The sequence below is a fragment of the Mobula birostris genome, chromosome 11, assembly GCF_030028105.1.
Source record: "Mobula birostris isolate sMobBir1 chromosome 11, sMobBir1.hap1, whole genome shotgun sequence".
Taxonomy (NCBI): Eukaryota; Metazoa; Chordata; class Chondrichthyes; order Myliobatiformes; family Myliobatidae; genus Mobula; species Mobula birostris.
Window position 1 is genome coordinate 68,244,522 of NC_092380.1, and position 16,837 is coordinate 68,261,358.

The 16,837-nt window shown below is 42.4% G+C and overlaps 1 protein-coding gene across 3 annotated transcripts in view; it reads right to left on the reverse strand.

The window, feature by feature from the left end:
• LOC140205159 (caldesmon-like) overlaps positions 1-16,837 on the reverse strand; it is a 182,661-nt gene that overhangs the window by 56,575 nt on the left and 109,249 nt on the right. The gene's annotated exons all lie outside the window — the stretch shown is intronic.

Sequence of the window (16,837 nt, forward strand, 5' to 3'; positions counted from 1 at the left end):
TTCCTTTCTTCATGGTGCAGTCCTTCTCCCACCAAGTTCCCAATACAGTAGCATCGCGGTTAATGCAACACTATTATAGCTCAGGGTTTTGGAGTTCAGGGTTCAATTCCTGAGCCATCTGTAAATAGTTTGTATGTTCTCCTCTTGAACTATATAGGTTTCCTCTGGGTACTCCAGTTTCCAGATCAGTAGGTGAACTGGTCATTGTAAACTGTCCTCTGATTACGCTAGGGTTAAATAGGTGGCTCACTGGGAAGCATAAACAAAACAAACAACAAATAAATAAATGCAATGAACACTCTTTTACTTCTTAACTGTGACATATCAGAGACTTAAATTTTTTTAAAGGCCTCCATCAGAAATCAGATTTATTATCATTATTTTGTATGATGTGAAATTTGCTACTTTGTGGCAACATTAGAGTGCAAAGACATAGTTGTTATAAGTTATAAAATATAGTAAATAGAGTAAAACGAAAGAACAATGAGGTAGTGTTCATGTTTTCATGGACTATTCAGAAATGTGATGATAGGTGGGAGGAAGCTACCATGTTGCTCCTCTGTTTGTCCCCAACACAATTCCTGCAAGGTATCCCTGAAGATGTTAGTACAAACAGCACAGTCTATATTACTAGCAAATATGTTGCCTGATACAAATACGGAGCCTGTGATTTGCAATTTGCAGACCATTTAGGTATTCCAGTGCTCTGCGGTGTCTGAGGATTCTGGGAAGCAGAGGCAGCAAATCTGAACCTCGTAGCTAGAAGCCTGCAGGACAGAAACCAATGTTCAACTCCATTTCGCTGATTAAAGCTTCCATTGCTTGCTGATTAAAGCAAAGAGGGAGATTGAAACATCGAGGAGAAAGCGGAGGGTGAGTGCCAGCTGCCTACCTTTTGATCACTGACAAGGTCACTCTGCTACGGAGAAGGTAGACTGCCTTTTGATTGCTCTGCTGCCTCAAAGGTAAAGGACTGTCGTTGTGCCCGGAGAACGTTACCCAGGTTTTCTGCATTTTGGATATGGATTTGGACTATAGACACTCCCACCCTGCCCCCGCCCCCCCCCATTTACAGATTATTTTATATTTTATATTTTTCGCCCGGCCTTTCTCACTTTTTTGTGTATGGGGGAGGGGGTTATGGGGGTCGATGTGCCTGCTCCATTTTTGTTCAGGGAGGAGAGATTTGGGCGTTGGTCATTGAGTTGCCATTCTTTTCTTTCTTGGTTTCATGGCTATCTGGAGAAGAAGAATTTCAGAGTTGTATACTTTGATAATAAATGAAGCTTTGAAACTTGACTTGAGTTTTCCTCGTTTACTCATCCATAATCAATTTTAATGCAGCAATACAACTGATACTATTTACTAAAGGAGAACGTTTCCCTTGAAATCTTTCAAAGTGAATTACAAATTTTAAAATAACACACACAAAATTCTGGAGGAACTCAGCAGGCCAGGCAGCATCTATGGAAGAGTACAGTTGACGTTTTGGGCAGAGACTCTTCAGCAGGGCTGGAGGAAAAAAGCTGAGGAGTAGATTTGAAAGGTGGGGGTAGGGGAGAGAGAAACACAACATGATAGGTGAAACCTGAAGGGGAAGGGATGAAGTAAAGAGCTGGGAAATTGATTAATGAAAGACATACAGGGCTGGAGAAGGGGAAGTATGATAGAATGATAGAAGAGGACAGAAGGCCATGGAAGAAAGAACAGGGGGGAGGAGCACCAGAGGGAGGCACTGGGCAGGCAAGGAGATAAGGTGAGAAAGGGAAAAGGAAATGGGGAATTGTGAAGGGGGGTGGAGGTGGAGGGCATTACCGGAAGTTCAAGAATTCGATATTCATGCCATCAAGTTGGAGGGTATCCAAAAGAAATATAAGGTGTTGCTCCTCAACCTAAGTGTAGTCTCATCACAACAGTGGAGGAGGCCAAGGATAGACATATTGGAAGGGGAATGGGAAGTGGAATTAAAATGGGTGGATACTGGGAGATCTCACATTTTCTGGTGGACGGAGCGTAGATGCTTGGTGAAGCAGTCTCCCAATCTATGTTAGTTCTCACCGATACACAGGAGGCCACACCAGGAGCACCGCATACAGATTTTAAACTTTTTTTTACTTTAAATATTTTTTTTAAGTTGCTCATAAAAAATTCATTCGGGATATCTGCAGAAGTAAATAGTTAATGATTCCATATTGAAACTGTAATCTTGAGACAGCCTCTCATGCACCAGGAATCTCACTATTAATATCCCAAGGATTAAATGACTCAGGTTTTCTTTTCCATAATCTTGCAGACACCAAAACCCACCAGTTGACATTTTATGACCCCTGGGTTCATCTCTAAAGTGTGACTCACTCCATCTCTGTGTCCTCGTTCAGCCTCTGACCATGACCTTCATTCTCCGACTGAACTCTCATTCAACCTTTTCACTCTTGCCTCCCCCTTTCCTCTGCACCAGTATCAGTGGCACTGCAAAGTGATTCACAATGGAGAATCAAATGTTGAGTGGTACAGAAAGAGCTACTCAGCACAACTGTTGAGAGATGGGATTAAGGTTATCAAGAGTATCAAGTCAGTGTATTTTGCAGCAGTGCACAGTTCAGTATCTCCCAGCAGATATCATGCAGTGCTGGAAATTAAAACACTGACCATCCTGATCCCCATGTTTCTGATTCACACTGGGTATTTCCTGACTAATCCTTGAAGACCTGGATTCAAAACATCTCTGTCAGCCCATACACAGGAGCACTTGTTTTGCAATTTGCTCCTCCAGTTCGGTCAGTACTCAACACCTCATAGTCTAACGGTAACTATAAATTGCTATTGGATGACGGCTAATTTCAGACACACCTCTAATGTTTGTCCTTATATTATAATGTATTGCATAGTTTAAGCTACTGCTGCCTGAATTTGCAGATGTCAACCAGCTTTTATGAAGAGAACTGCGCATTATTTCACAAAATTGGCTAGGGAATCCAAGCAATGCTTCCCAACTTCTAAGCGCTTCCTTAGTGGGCCCTACTGTAACCAGAAATTTTGCTTCTCAGGTCACAGCACCTGCACATCCTACAGTAAACACCTTACGGTCCAAGCATTTGGGATGCGTATTTGTAAAGTACTAGGCGCAGCATTGTCATGTTGAAATAATTTATAAAATTGGAAATATGTTTATAAACTAAAATAACAAACTGTCTTGCTCTGAGACAACAAAATTAGACAATCTTCATGTAATCAGCACTTTATTATACTGTCTCAAAATACTCTAATGAATCATTGGTGATGACTGCAACATTAAGGAAATGTAGGAGGAGGCAGAGCTATCCCTTCAGATTGTCCCATGATTCAATCAGATTACAGAAGTTCTGTGCAACACACACAGAACGATGGAGGTACATAGCAGGTTGTGCAGCATCTATGGAGGGAAATAAACTGTCGACATTTTGAAACGTCTGCTGGTCATTTCTCTCCATAGATGTGCCTGACCTGCAGAGTTTCTCCAGCATCCCCTGCACATTGCTCACATTTTCATGGTCTGCAATCTTCTTGTGGCTATATTAGTACAGGTCCACAACCCTTTATCCAAAATTCTGAAATCCAAAAAGCTCTGAAAACCGAAATTTTTGGCGCGCCAACAGCTGACATCACTCAGGTGTGACATGGCAGCACTAGCAGAGGCCGCCAGACGTCAGTTGTGGCTCAGCGCTCGTACTGGTAACACATGCATTTGCTGTTCACTAATATTTTGCATTCAACTGTTGACTTTGTGTTTAATTTCACTGTGAAAATGTCAAAAAGAGCTGCAGATACCCCTACAGGTAACAATGAGAAAAGGGAGAAGGAAGCATCTATCATCAATAACGCAGAAAGTAGAGTTATTGCAGAAGCTTGATCATGGTCTGTCTCTGTGCGGCGTCTTACATTGACGAATTTGCCAAGAAAATATCTGATGAAAACCTTAGCCCTGAACAAATTTACAATGCTGATGAATCACTTAACTATATGTTCTGTGTTCACTGTAGACTTTATGTTTAATTTCACTGTTTTTTTTAAGCGTGTCATACCAGACATTCAGCCATTCTTGGCCAGCACGTGGTGCCAGGATTAACCGGGTCACGTTATGAACATTCCTGACTCGACCTTTGTACTTTTTACGAGGCCAAGTGGTTAGCTCGACACTCAACCCGGCACGGATGGAAAGCGTGCTCGGGGGTGGCCCGCCCTGGATTTGAACTCGGGAAACTTTGCTCGGGAGTCCAGCTGTGAAAATTTCACTGTGAAAATGTTAAAAAGAGCATGGAACGGGAAAACACGGAAGTTTTCTCTCCAGCACTCGGTGTTTGAGCATGCACATTTTCTTGTCATTATTCAGTATAATACAGTATAACAACTATTTACATAGCATTTACATTGTATTAGGTATTAAAAGTAATCTAGAGATGATTTAGAGTATACAGGAGGAAGTGCGTAGGTCCAGAACTCCCCCGGGTCCTAAAGTTATTTCCTGGCATAATTTACATATCATTATCTAATTATTTATAATTTTATATTGCTATATCTATACTCTATTCTTGATTGGTGCAACTGTAACGAAACCCAACTTCCCTCGGGATCAGTAAAGTATCACTATGACTACTAAGTTCACCGTCACTGAGACAGGTTGAATAAGGAGGGATTCTGAAATCTGAAAAATTCTGAATTCTGAAATGCAACTGGCCCCAAGGATTTCAGATACGGGATTGTGGACCTGTACTAACCCTCAATCCTGATATTATGCCAAATTAAAATGCCAAACTACTTTGAGATTTTTGCATCTCCAATTACTATTGCTTTCAGTATTGCATATTGGCAACATTCCTGAACTGCCTTGCTTTGATTTTCTAGTTATGTCCCTTTGCTCAATTTCTCTTTGTGTGAGTACTTCTTAATCAAGGCAAATAATCTATATTATCCTCTCCTTGGGTTCAGTACCTTACTCTGAATCTGCATTAGTATCAAAGCCTTCTACATGAATTGTAAGATGGGTGGCCAGGATTATTGCAATGCTCCATACGGGATCTAATCATAGTGTTATATAGTGTAGTATAAATTTTACCTTTTTGATTTCCAATAAGGCAGCCAAAGTGATTGCTCCATTTATATGCCATGGCATTGATAACATCTGTGAGAACTAGAATTAGTTTAATACCCAGTCTGAAAGTATTCATCTCCCTATGTGCAGTGCACCTTCAGTAAATAACTGGAGAGTCACATTCAGTGGTGTGTTGAGTGCTGATCAGTGCATGCAGTGTTTGCTGAAGACCTTACTGCAGCTGGGTCAATCTCAGCTAACCTTACTCTTCTCGTACAGTCCTTCTTTTCTCCCAGTACTAACAGCAAAGCTTGCCTCAATGCTGAGCACAGGTAGCAACTCCTGTGAGAATATCAGAGGCCACATGCGTTGTTACTTTTATTGGCGAAACAGTAAAGGAAAAGAAAGGTATAATGGATTAGTGTTACCACATAAGAAATTCAGAGGATGTAAGTTCCTATCTCACTGTGGAAACTTGCAAAAGTCCATTCAAGAAACTTGGAAATTGCTGGGCTTACAGTTGAACACAACATCAAGCCGCCAAATGTTTGAGAATCCTTGTTAGCTTGCTATTGTTCTTTGGTTATCCCGTCTCCTTCTAGTGTACATATGACCAGATCTATGCTGTGCCAGTGGTGCTTCGAGTGATGACCAAGATCTGATAATCACAAGCCAGTCAAATCTAGGTCATCCACTGACGCACTGACTCTGAACTTCCAAGTACTGAACAATAGACAATAGGTGCAGGAGTAGGCCATTCGGCCCTTCGAGCCAGCACCACCATTCACTGTGATCATGGCTGATCATCCACAATCAGTACCCTGTTCCTGCCTTCTCCCCATAACCCTTGACTCCTCTATCTTTAAGAGCTCTATCTAACTCTTTCTTGAAAGAATCCAGAGAATTGGCCTCCACTGCCTTCTGAGGCAGAGCATTCCACAGATCCACAACCCTCTGTGTGAAAAAGTTTTTCCTCAACTCCGTTCTAAATGGTCTACCCCTTATTCTTAAACTGTGGCCTCTAGTTCTGGACTCCCCCAACATCGGGAACATGTTTCCTGCCTCTAGTGTGTCCAATCCCTTAATAATCTTATATGTTTCAATCAGATCCCCTCTCATCCTTCTAAATTCCAGTGTATACAAGCCCAGTCGCTCCAATCTTTCAACATATGACATTCCCACCATCCCTGGAATTAACCCAGTGAACCTACGCTGCACTCCCTCCATAGCAAGAATGTCCTTCCTCAAATTTGGAGACCAAAACTGCACACAATACTCCAGGTGGGGTCTCACCAGGGCCTTGTACAACTGCAGAAGGACCACTTTGCTCCTATACTCAGCTCCCCTTGTTATGAAAGCCAACATGCCATTAGCTTTCTTCACTGCCTGCTGTACCTGTATGCTTACTTTCAGTGGCTGATGAACAAGGACACCCAGATCTCGTTGTACTTCCCCTTTTCCTAACTTGACACCATTCAGATAGTAATCTGCCTTCCTGTTCTTGCTACCAAAGTGGATAACCTCACACTTATCCACATTAAACTGCATCTGCCATGCATCTGCCCACTCACCCAACCTGTCCAAGTCACACTGTATTCTCATAACATCCTCCTCATATTTCACACTGTCACCCAGCTTTGTGTCATCTGCAAATTTGCTAATGTTACTTTTAATCCCTTCATCTAAATCACTAATGTATATTGTAAATAGCTGCGGTCCCAGCACCGAGGCTTGTGGTATCCCACTAGTCACTGCCTGCCATTCTGAAAAGGACCCATTAATCCCTACTCTTTGTTTCCTGTCTGCCAACCAATTTTCTATCCATGTCAGTACCCTACCCCCAATACCATGTGCTCTAATTTTGCCCACTAACCTCCTATGTGGGACCTTATCAAAGGCTTTCTGAAAGTCCAGGTACACTACATTCACTGGCTTTCTCATGTCCATTTTCATAGTTACATCCTCAAAAAATTCCATAAGATTAGTCAAGTATGATTTCCCCTTCGTAAATCCATGCTGACTCGGACCTATCCTGCTACTGCTATCCAAATGTGTCATAATTTCATCTTTTATAATTGACTCCAGCATCTTCCCCACCACTGATGTCAGACTAACTGGTCTATAACTGCCTGTTTTCTCTCTCCCACCTTTCTTAAAAAGTGGGATAACATTAGCTACCCTCCAATCCGCAGGAACTGATCCTGAATCGATAGAACAACATGTACATTAGTAAGCAACATTAGCAATTAAACTGCTCACCCACATTTCACAATGACCACAGAATTACCATTCCAATACTATTAATGTGCTGCTTAAATCACAGGGGGAATGTCAACCCCTAGACTTGGCTCATCACACTCTTGTTAAAAAGATAATGGAAGAACATTAGGAAGTGGGAAGTGAAGTAAATGCTGTAAAGTCCAGAGCTCAGTTGTGAGTCATTGTGACAGATGTTTTGTGAAAAGCAGAGGCGAATTCAGTCCTTTGGAGAGATGGTGATGTCATGCTTTCTATCAGTATCACAGCTAATCCTCTGCAATGTCACCACAACTCCTATCATTAGAGTTATTGGAAATAAGTGGGTGTAATCTTTCTATTTGTGGCATTTGTATCATTCTGTTGCAGCTGTTATTCTGAAATGGCTAATACTAATTCACAGATTCTGATCAGTCATGTTCCATCTTACTTAAAATGTTGCACTAGAAGGATTCAAATTCACAGGAGCATATTCACAGTTTAAAGTTCAACGCGAATTTATTATCAATGTTTGAATGTGTTACAAACATACTACCTTCAGGTTAATTCTCTTGCAGGCATTTAAAGGTAAAAGAAGCAGCAGAATTTTATGGAAAACTACACATAAACGAAGACTGACAAACACCAAGGTGCAAAGACGAACTCTGCAAATAAAAGTAATACTGAGAACATGAGTTGTAAGGAGTCATTGAGAGTGAGTCTGTAGATTGTAGAATCAGTTCAGAGTAGTAGTTAATGAAATTAGCTACACCAGTTCAGTAGCCTGTTGGTTATAGGTTAATAACTGTTCCTGAACCTGCTGATATGGGAACCAAGACTGCCAAACCTCCTACCTGATGGCAGTAGCATGAAGAAGGCATGCATGAATGGTGGGGATCTTTGATGATAGATTCTGCTTTTTTAAATATGATTAATTAGGAAGATTTTGGTGCATTAAAACCTGATTATTAATCCAGAAGAACACATCGATGAGCCACTTAATAGATCACCAATGCATCAAGGTGGAAAGCATTCCTGGAGTTGTGGAAGTGACAAATGCATCAAACAGGGTTCTTGAACAACTTTAAGGTGGCTCTTAACAGAAGGTCAAAAGTTACATAACTCTGAATACTCAGGAGTCCGCACACCCAGAATACCTACACAGTCAATGGTAAGGTCAGAGGATTCTCTGAGACAGGTTCCATTTGTGAGGGAAGGGCACTGTGGAAGATTAGGAGGGTAAGGAGAAGCTCCAACTCTAATGGCAAAGTAAGGTAGTCAATGGTTTTTAATGTTGTGGGACTTCCTATATCGATGGAGAACTCTGCTTGACCTGTTTGATTTTGGCATGGTGATTGATTTTCTTATGCAGGTCACAGAGAGACCATGGGGGTGGGGGATGCTTGGGATGTCTAGGTTTAGCCCAGCACTTTAGAATAAGTGGTAGGTATTATCACTGTGCCGTCCATCCATAATGTATAAGCCCTTCACTGTGTGGTGACCAGGAACAACGCTGAAGACTGCAGATGGACGACTGCTCTCTCAGGCCCTGTATATACCCAAGGCCCCAGAGATAACAGACTAGAAATCAGAGACCTGACTGAGCCAAGGTGCCTTAGACCCAGAGACTAGGCAGGGGCTGAGACCAGGACTCAGGGACAGAAATCTTTCCGGTTCTGGCTCCTGAAGCAAGAGGTCCAAGAACCAGATTGGGTCCAGATGAAGGACCAGGAAATAAATGGCCCTGCAAATCAGAATGTAGACACCAAGACTGCGGCCAGATTAAGGTGGGGACGGGGCTAGAGGCCTGGGACACTATTGAGCTCATTTCACTCTTCTGAACCTGAATATAAATCCAGCTTGGGTGCACGTGTACAGATCTGGAGGTTATCTGTCTGACATGAAAACAGTGGAGTACAGAATCAGTCCGCATGCATGTACTATTGATGTCATTTGTCTACCACTGTTTCCACTAAGATGCAGGACTGGTGGTATACATTTCTCTCTGGCACAAACTATATTGTTAAAAAAGGTATCATTGACATGATGGCTGTAGTATTTTTTGAACAGTAATTCCTGCCCCATCTTCCATTTCAGATATAACTCCTGTTAGAAACAAGCACACATACATGAACTTAAGGGATTCCTATGTGAATCTAATACTGAAAATTAGGTATTGGGGATGGGTATAGAGGTAAAGTGACCCACTATGAGATTGACTATCTGGAAGGCAGGTGCAAACAGCCAGCTTTATTAGAAACATTGACTTTTATGTACTCTATTTGAATGTCATGGAATGTTGCCTTCTGAAATGATTTCTGAATGTCACAGTGCTTACGTTGAGGGCCACAGTGCTTTTGAAAGGGTCAGATTTCAACAACAGACAGCAAGCAGATCTTTCACAGTAGGGTCCCAATCTTAAATGATACCTCTACTCCTCTCACTATAGATGCTGCCTGACTTGCAGAGTGCTTCCTTCCATCATTTGCTCCTATTTCTGATTTGGTATTGATATTGGTTTATTATTGTCATCTGTACTAAATACAGTGAAAAGCTTGTTTTGCACACAGATCAAATCATTACACAATGCAATGAGATAGGACAAGGTAAATAACAGAATGCAAATTAAAGCCTAGCAACAATTAAGAAAGTGCAATGCAAGTAAACAATAAAGTGCAAGATCTTAACAAGGTACATTGTGGGGTTAAGAGTCCATCTTATTGTAGTAGGAACCAGTTAAAAGCTTTATTACAGCAGGATTGAAGCAGCCATTGAGCCGGGTGGTATGTGCTTTCAGCTTTTTGCATCTTCTGCTCTATGGAAAAGGGGAGAAGGGAGAATATTTGGGATGGGTGGGGTCTTTGACTATGCTGGCTGTCTAGTTTTTTTCCATTTTTTTTTCATTTTAGGAATATAGTGACGGCATACCAATGTTACATGCTGACTTGGAAAATAAAGCAACCACAAAATGCTGGAGGAACTCAGCAGATTAGAGAGCATCTATGAAAATGAATAAAGAGCCAACATTTTCGGCTGAGACTCTCCTTCAGGACTGTAAAGGAAGGGAGCAGATGCCAGAACAAAAAGATGGGGGAAGGGGCAAGAGGATAGTTAGAAGGTGATTGGTGAAGCCTGGTGGGTAGGAAAGGTAAAGGGCTGAAGAGTTAAGAAACTGATAGGAGAGGAGAGTGAACCATAGGAAAAAGGAAAGGAGGAGCGGCCCCAGGGGGAGGTGATAGGCAGATGTGAAGAGGTAAGAGGCCAGAGTGGGGAACAGAAGAAGAGGAGAGGGGGAGGGAAAATATTTTTAACAGAAGAAGAAATTGATAGTCACACCATCAGGTTGGAGGTTACTTAGAAGGAATATAAGGTATTGCTCCTTCACAATTAGGGGGAACTCATCTTGGCACAAGAGGAGGCCATGGACAGACATGTCGGAACAGGAATGGAAATCCGAATTAGAATGTTTGGCCACTGGGAGGTTCTGCTTTCGGCGGATGAAGCAGTGGTGTCCGACAAAGCAGTCCGGCAATTTACGGCTGGTATCACTAACGTAGATGAGGCTGTATTGTGAGCACCGGACACAATAGACAACCTCAGCAGGAAGGCGTGGCACTTTGGCTGCTTGCAGGGATAGGTGCCAGGAGGGATGAATGGACAAGAGAATCACAGAGGGAGCGATCACTGCAGAAAGTGAAGAGAGTGGGGGGGAGGAGAAAGATACGTTTGGTGGTAGGATCACTTTGGAGGTGGCGGAAATTGCGGGGGATAATGTGGTGGATGCGGAGCTTCACGGGTTGGTGGGTAAGGAGAAGAGAAACACTATCACTTTTAGGGCAACGGAAAGATGGATGTTCGGGAAATGGAGGAGATGTGGATGAGGGCACCATCAATGGTGGACAAAGATAAGCCACATATAAAGAGAGATTAGAGTTCAGAACTCAAAGGTTGGGGCTGGAAATAGTTGTCTGAGGTAGAGTCAGCTCAAGACAATGTGCTTGCTGCCACAGGGAAGCCAGTCTTGTGGTCAGAATCACCAGCTCCAGCACTTGCAGTAAATCCCCAGCATGGTTCCCATTCTGATCTCTGCACAATTCTTCCTCAACATATTTGGGTAGCTTAGAGCCAGGAAAATGTCCAAGTTATTGTTTGCAATGGTCAGAAAGAGGTGTCATTGCACTTGAGGCTATGTTTTACATAAAGAAGTTAATGGAATGTGAATGATTTGAAGTGCATTCTTCTGCAGAATGGCAATGTATCCATTGACAGGGTTCAGAATCAGGTTTACTATTACTGGCACATGTCGTGAAATTTGTCCAGCACATTGAATCCTTGCAGTCAGAGCCTGTCCATTAACTGAAGGTTAGTATACCACAATGAGCCCATTATCATTGTTTCAAGACCTACCTATTAAGAGAACGTCAATGAAACACAGCAGAGTCGGGTGGCATTGAGCATGATTGTATTACAGTTCAGGGCGTCAGAATTCAGGGTTCAGTTCCACCTCTGTCTGGAAGGGGTTTGTATGTTCTCACCGCAACTGCGTGGGTTTCCTCTGGCTTCTCCAGTCTCTTCCCACAGCCTGGAGACGTACCGGTTACTGGTTAGTAGGCTATTTGGTTATTGTGAATTGAACTGTGATCAGGCTCGTGTTAAAATAGGTGGTTGCTGGACAGCGCAGCTTGTCAGGCCGGAAGGGCCTGATCCATACTGCATCAATAAAACATTTTAAATTTATTATATATTGTAACATAAGAAAACAAGAATTAAGGACAGAGCTTGGCCCTTTGAACCTGTTTTTATATGTGTAGCCCCCCTGGCCAGCCTCAGGGTCGCTCAGCTCGCTGTCGTCTAGGGAAACAGCCCTCGGCCCCGCCAAACTGGGTAATAGTTTGTGTGGATGCTGTGTGATGTACCCAACCCCGCCCAAATAACAGACAATACACCAGATACAATTAAGTGATTTACAGTTTATAGATATTACTGCAACTACATAATTAATAGAGAACAAAATATAAAAGGAAAATAAAAGGTGCCACACTTATCAAAGTTCAATCTCTTCGTGCACAAACAGTTGGAGCTCAGGACCCTCCTTCTTCACCCTGCGACCCCTCGGACCACCTCGACCTGCTGCCTGGGACCAACAACGGTGGTTGATTAGACGCTCCACACGAGTCTGTCTCTGTCTCCTCTCCTCGCCAAACACCCTGGAACTCGGACTCCTGCTCGGCATCTGACCCCATTAGCGGACTTACAGCACCTTGTCCATCCTCTGTCTCTCTCTCCCGCCTTCTGCCCAAAAACCCGCGCATCACACTAACTTACAGACACACAGAAAGAATAACATCTATCCCAATTGGTTTGTTCACCCTCTTATCAGTAACATGATCCAAACAAACTGCTAGCGGGAAGACTTTCTCAGCAGTTAACATAACAAAGAAGCCATTTCAATTATAACGTAACAAAGAAGCCATTTTAATTAGACTACGCAGTAACATAAAAGAAGAAACCCCTTACATATGCTTTTCAAATTTCTAGTTCATGTTCTTTCTCATCTCTATGTTCCTGTACTAACACCCATATCCCTCGATTTCCTTACAGCCAGAAGTTGTTGGGCAGCATCACCGACAACAGGGCATCTCTTCCCAATGAGCCTAACACTTACTATGCTGGTTTTGAACAGAAGGAGACTGGAACGTCACACCCACCACGAGTGCCTTGAATAAACCTGTGTCCACAATCACTATTGCAAATGTAGGATTAGTCCTCTTGGGGAATGAATCTGCAGAAAGCTTCTGGCCTGAACAACCATGTCCTTTGTTCCTGCACAGATCATCTGCCAGAGGTATTTGTAGATATTCCTAAACCACTCGCTGTTTCAATCTGAGGTTCCCACCTCCCTTAAAGGCCACTATTGTCCCGGTACCTAAGACATACAAGGTAAGCTGTCTTCATGTCTCCTCCCCATTGATTCTGATATTACCATCATGAACTGCTTCAAAAAGTTGGTCATGTCAAATATTAACTCTAGCCTCCTAGGCAACATATCCCACCCAGACATTCCCTCTTCTCCTCCTCCCATCGAACAAAAGATAAGAAAGCCTAATACAAAAGGACACAAAAGCTTCTTCCTTTCTGATATCACATTTTGAATGGTCCTTGAATCCTACCTCACTGCAGGTGTCCCCCGCTTTTCCAATGTTCACTTTACGAAACCTTGCTATTACGAAAGACTGACATTAGTTACCTGTTTTCGCTAACAGAAGGCATTTTCACTGTTACAAAAAAAGGCAGCGCGCAGAAAAAGGTAGCGCGTGGAAAAAGCAGCGCGCGCCCCGAGCAGCCAAGCTCCTCGCCTGGAACTGCATTCTAGCCGGCATTGCTTAAACACGTGCCTGTGAGCATCTGTGTTTTATGTCAATTTATTTTGAGCATCTGTTTGCAAGATGAGTTCTAAGGTATCGGAAAAGCCTAAAAGAGCTCGTAAGGGTGTTACACTTAGCATAAAACTAGACATAATTAAGCATTTCGATTGTGGTGAACGAAGTAAGGACAAAGTGAGTTTGGCTTGTGAAAGTTGACGAAGATGATGTTGAAGAGTTTTTGGCATCCCATGACCAAGAATTGATAGATGAAGAGCTGATGCAATTGGAAGAGGAAAGGATAGCAATCGAAACCGAATGCAATAGCAAACGGATTGAAAGTGAAGTCGTCCAGGAACTGAACGTGAAGCAATTGCATGAGACGATAGAAAAATGCGCAAGGCAAAGCAGTCAAGCATACTGTCGTTTTTCAAGCCTTCCACATCAGCCACAGCAGACGATGAACTTCGACTATCGACATCGAGGCAGGCAGACATAGAAGAAGATGATTGCCTCTGATCTGGGCAGTCATTTATGTGCCGGGTGGCACCTAATTAATTAGCTTGTTTATTTTGTTTTTTTTTCTTAAAGATGTGCTGGGTACGTCCCGACTACCACTGTATCGCTGCATTCTCCGTGGATTGGTATCGGTTCGCTGCCCGGCAGTTGGGGATCACTGCACCACCCCAACCTCCAATGACTCAGCCTAACACACCATCATCAGTGTGCTCGGCGCTGTCTTCCTGATTCCCGTAAGTGATACTACACTGTACATAAATTATTTCTACTTTATATAGGCTGTGCATTTTTATGCATTATTTGGTATGATTTGGCAGCTTCATACCTTAAAGGTTACTGGAGAGAGTGTTTCTGCCGAGAGTGCTTGCGTGAGATTTTCGCCACGGAGAACAGTGCAGCAATGATTGTAGAAAAGTATTTCTACTTTATATAGGCTGTGTATTTATCATGTCATTCCTACTATATGTTACTGTTATTTTAGTTTTTATGTGTTATTTGGCATGATTTGGTAGGTTATTTTTGGGTCTGTGAACGCTCACAAATTTTTCCCATATAAATAAATGGTAATTGCTTCTTCGCTTTACAACATTCCGGCTTACGAACCGTTTTATAGGAACGCTCTACCTTCGGATGGCGGGGGAAACCTGTATTTCTATTTTGCAGTATTTATTTATTTTGTAACTTACGGTCATTTTAATGTCTTGTACTCTACTGTTCTGTAAAACAACACAGATTTTGTGACATACATTAGTGATAATAAATCTGATTCTGACTATTGAGCGGTTCCCTAGTATTATAAGATGGACTCTCGACTTTGATCAATTCAATTATGAGCTTGAACCTTATTCCGCACCTGCACTGTATTTTCTTTGCAGCTGTTACACTTTATCCTGCATTCTGTTATTGTTTTACCTTGTTCTACCTCAGTGCACTGTGCAATGACGCGATCCATATGAAGCGCAGGCACAATAAGCTTTCCACTCTGCCCAGGTATTTGTGACAACAATGAACTAATTCCAAAGCCAACTGAGTGAACAGCACCAACAGCCTGTCCTGATCCAGCTGCATAGACACTATGGCCAAGGAAGCTCACTAGCATCTCCACTTCTTCTGGAGGCCGAAAACAAAATGTCATGTCCCCTCTGACCCAATTCTTATCAATGTAACATAGAAAACATCCTATCATGGCTTGACCACTCTGACCGTGACCACAAGAAACTGCAGAGAGTTATGGACACGGCTTGGCATATCACAGAAAACAGCCTCCCTTCTGTGGATTGCGACTACACTTCTTGCTGCGTTGGTAAAGTAGCCAGCATATCCAAAGACCCCACACACCCCTGATATTCTCTCGTCTCCCCACCCCACCCCCACCAGGCATAAGATACAAAAGTCCGAAAGCACGTATCACTGTTTCTACCCTGCTGCTATAAGACCATTGCCCAGTTCCCTAATATGGTAAAAATGGACTCTTGACCTCACCTTCTACCTTGCAATGACTTTATTACTTATTGTCTATCTACAGTGTACTTTCTCTGCAACTGTAACACTTTATTCTACTCTCTTGTTTTACCTTGCATCATCTCATTATATTCTTGTAATTGCTCTGTATGAATAGTATGCCAGACGTGTTTTTCTTTGTACCTCAGTATGTGTGACACTAATAAACCAATTTCCGAATCAAACAAACTGATTTCATGCCAGCCACCACATGAACAGTATCACCACATGAAGCTCAGCAGTTCAGGAGAAAATTCAGTAATTTGATCCAACGGATTCATGTGGGAGATGATGTTCCACAACATGGCTTCCCATTTTGAATCAACTAACTCAGCACAGATTGTGATTCAAATCGTTGACCTTCCTGCTATTAGATCAAGTAGGGCATTTCCCTAAAATAACAATTTATGACCTTGTTTTGAAGTGAAGAAAAAAAAGTAACCTTAACTCAGTTCATGGATCTTCATTTCTAATTCCTCAAGAAATTTGCCAAAAGGATCTGGTACTTAGAACCAAAACAATGAAGCCATAACACTCTGCTACAATTCAGAATTAATTTGTATCTTCAGGATAACACACTTCATATTGGTCAGTTTCTAAAGACAAAATTGAAAACAATGGAAGCAATCACAATCCCTCTGCACTCTCCCTTCTTCCCACCAATAATCCATTCAAATATGAAGCCTACCCATCCCTACCAAATATCAATTCTATACTCCAACCACCCAGTGACCGCACCCCACCTACCCCCAGTAATTTGGATCACCTGGCATGCTCTTCCTTGACTTCATCCATCCACTTATCAAATAGTCTAGGTAACCCAATCTCCAGGCCTTTTTCTTGCAAATCACAGATGCAGCCTGACCTAATCCAATCTCCCAGTAAAGAATATAAAGGAAAGTTCTGAAGAGTCCAAGGCCTCTTTCATGGTGCTTGATACCTAGAACTTCATTCATGACTGTGTTTTCCCTTGAGAAGTCCTCAAACAAAATGCTCATTGGCTGTGAACAAACTACACAATGCCTCTTCAGAGTGGCTGACCAATTGCTGGTCTAATGAACCCAATTCATATACTGCAGAGTAAGCTCGCGTTACAGCTATTTGCTTTACCTAGGTAACATGATTTGATACTTCCGACTTCTCCTGCAAGCTG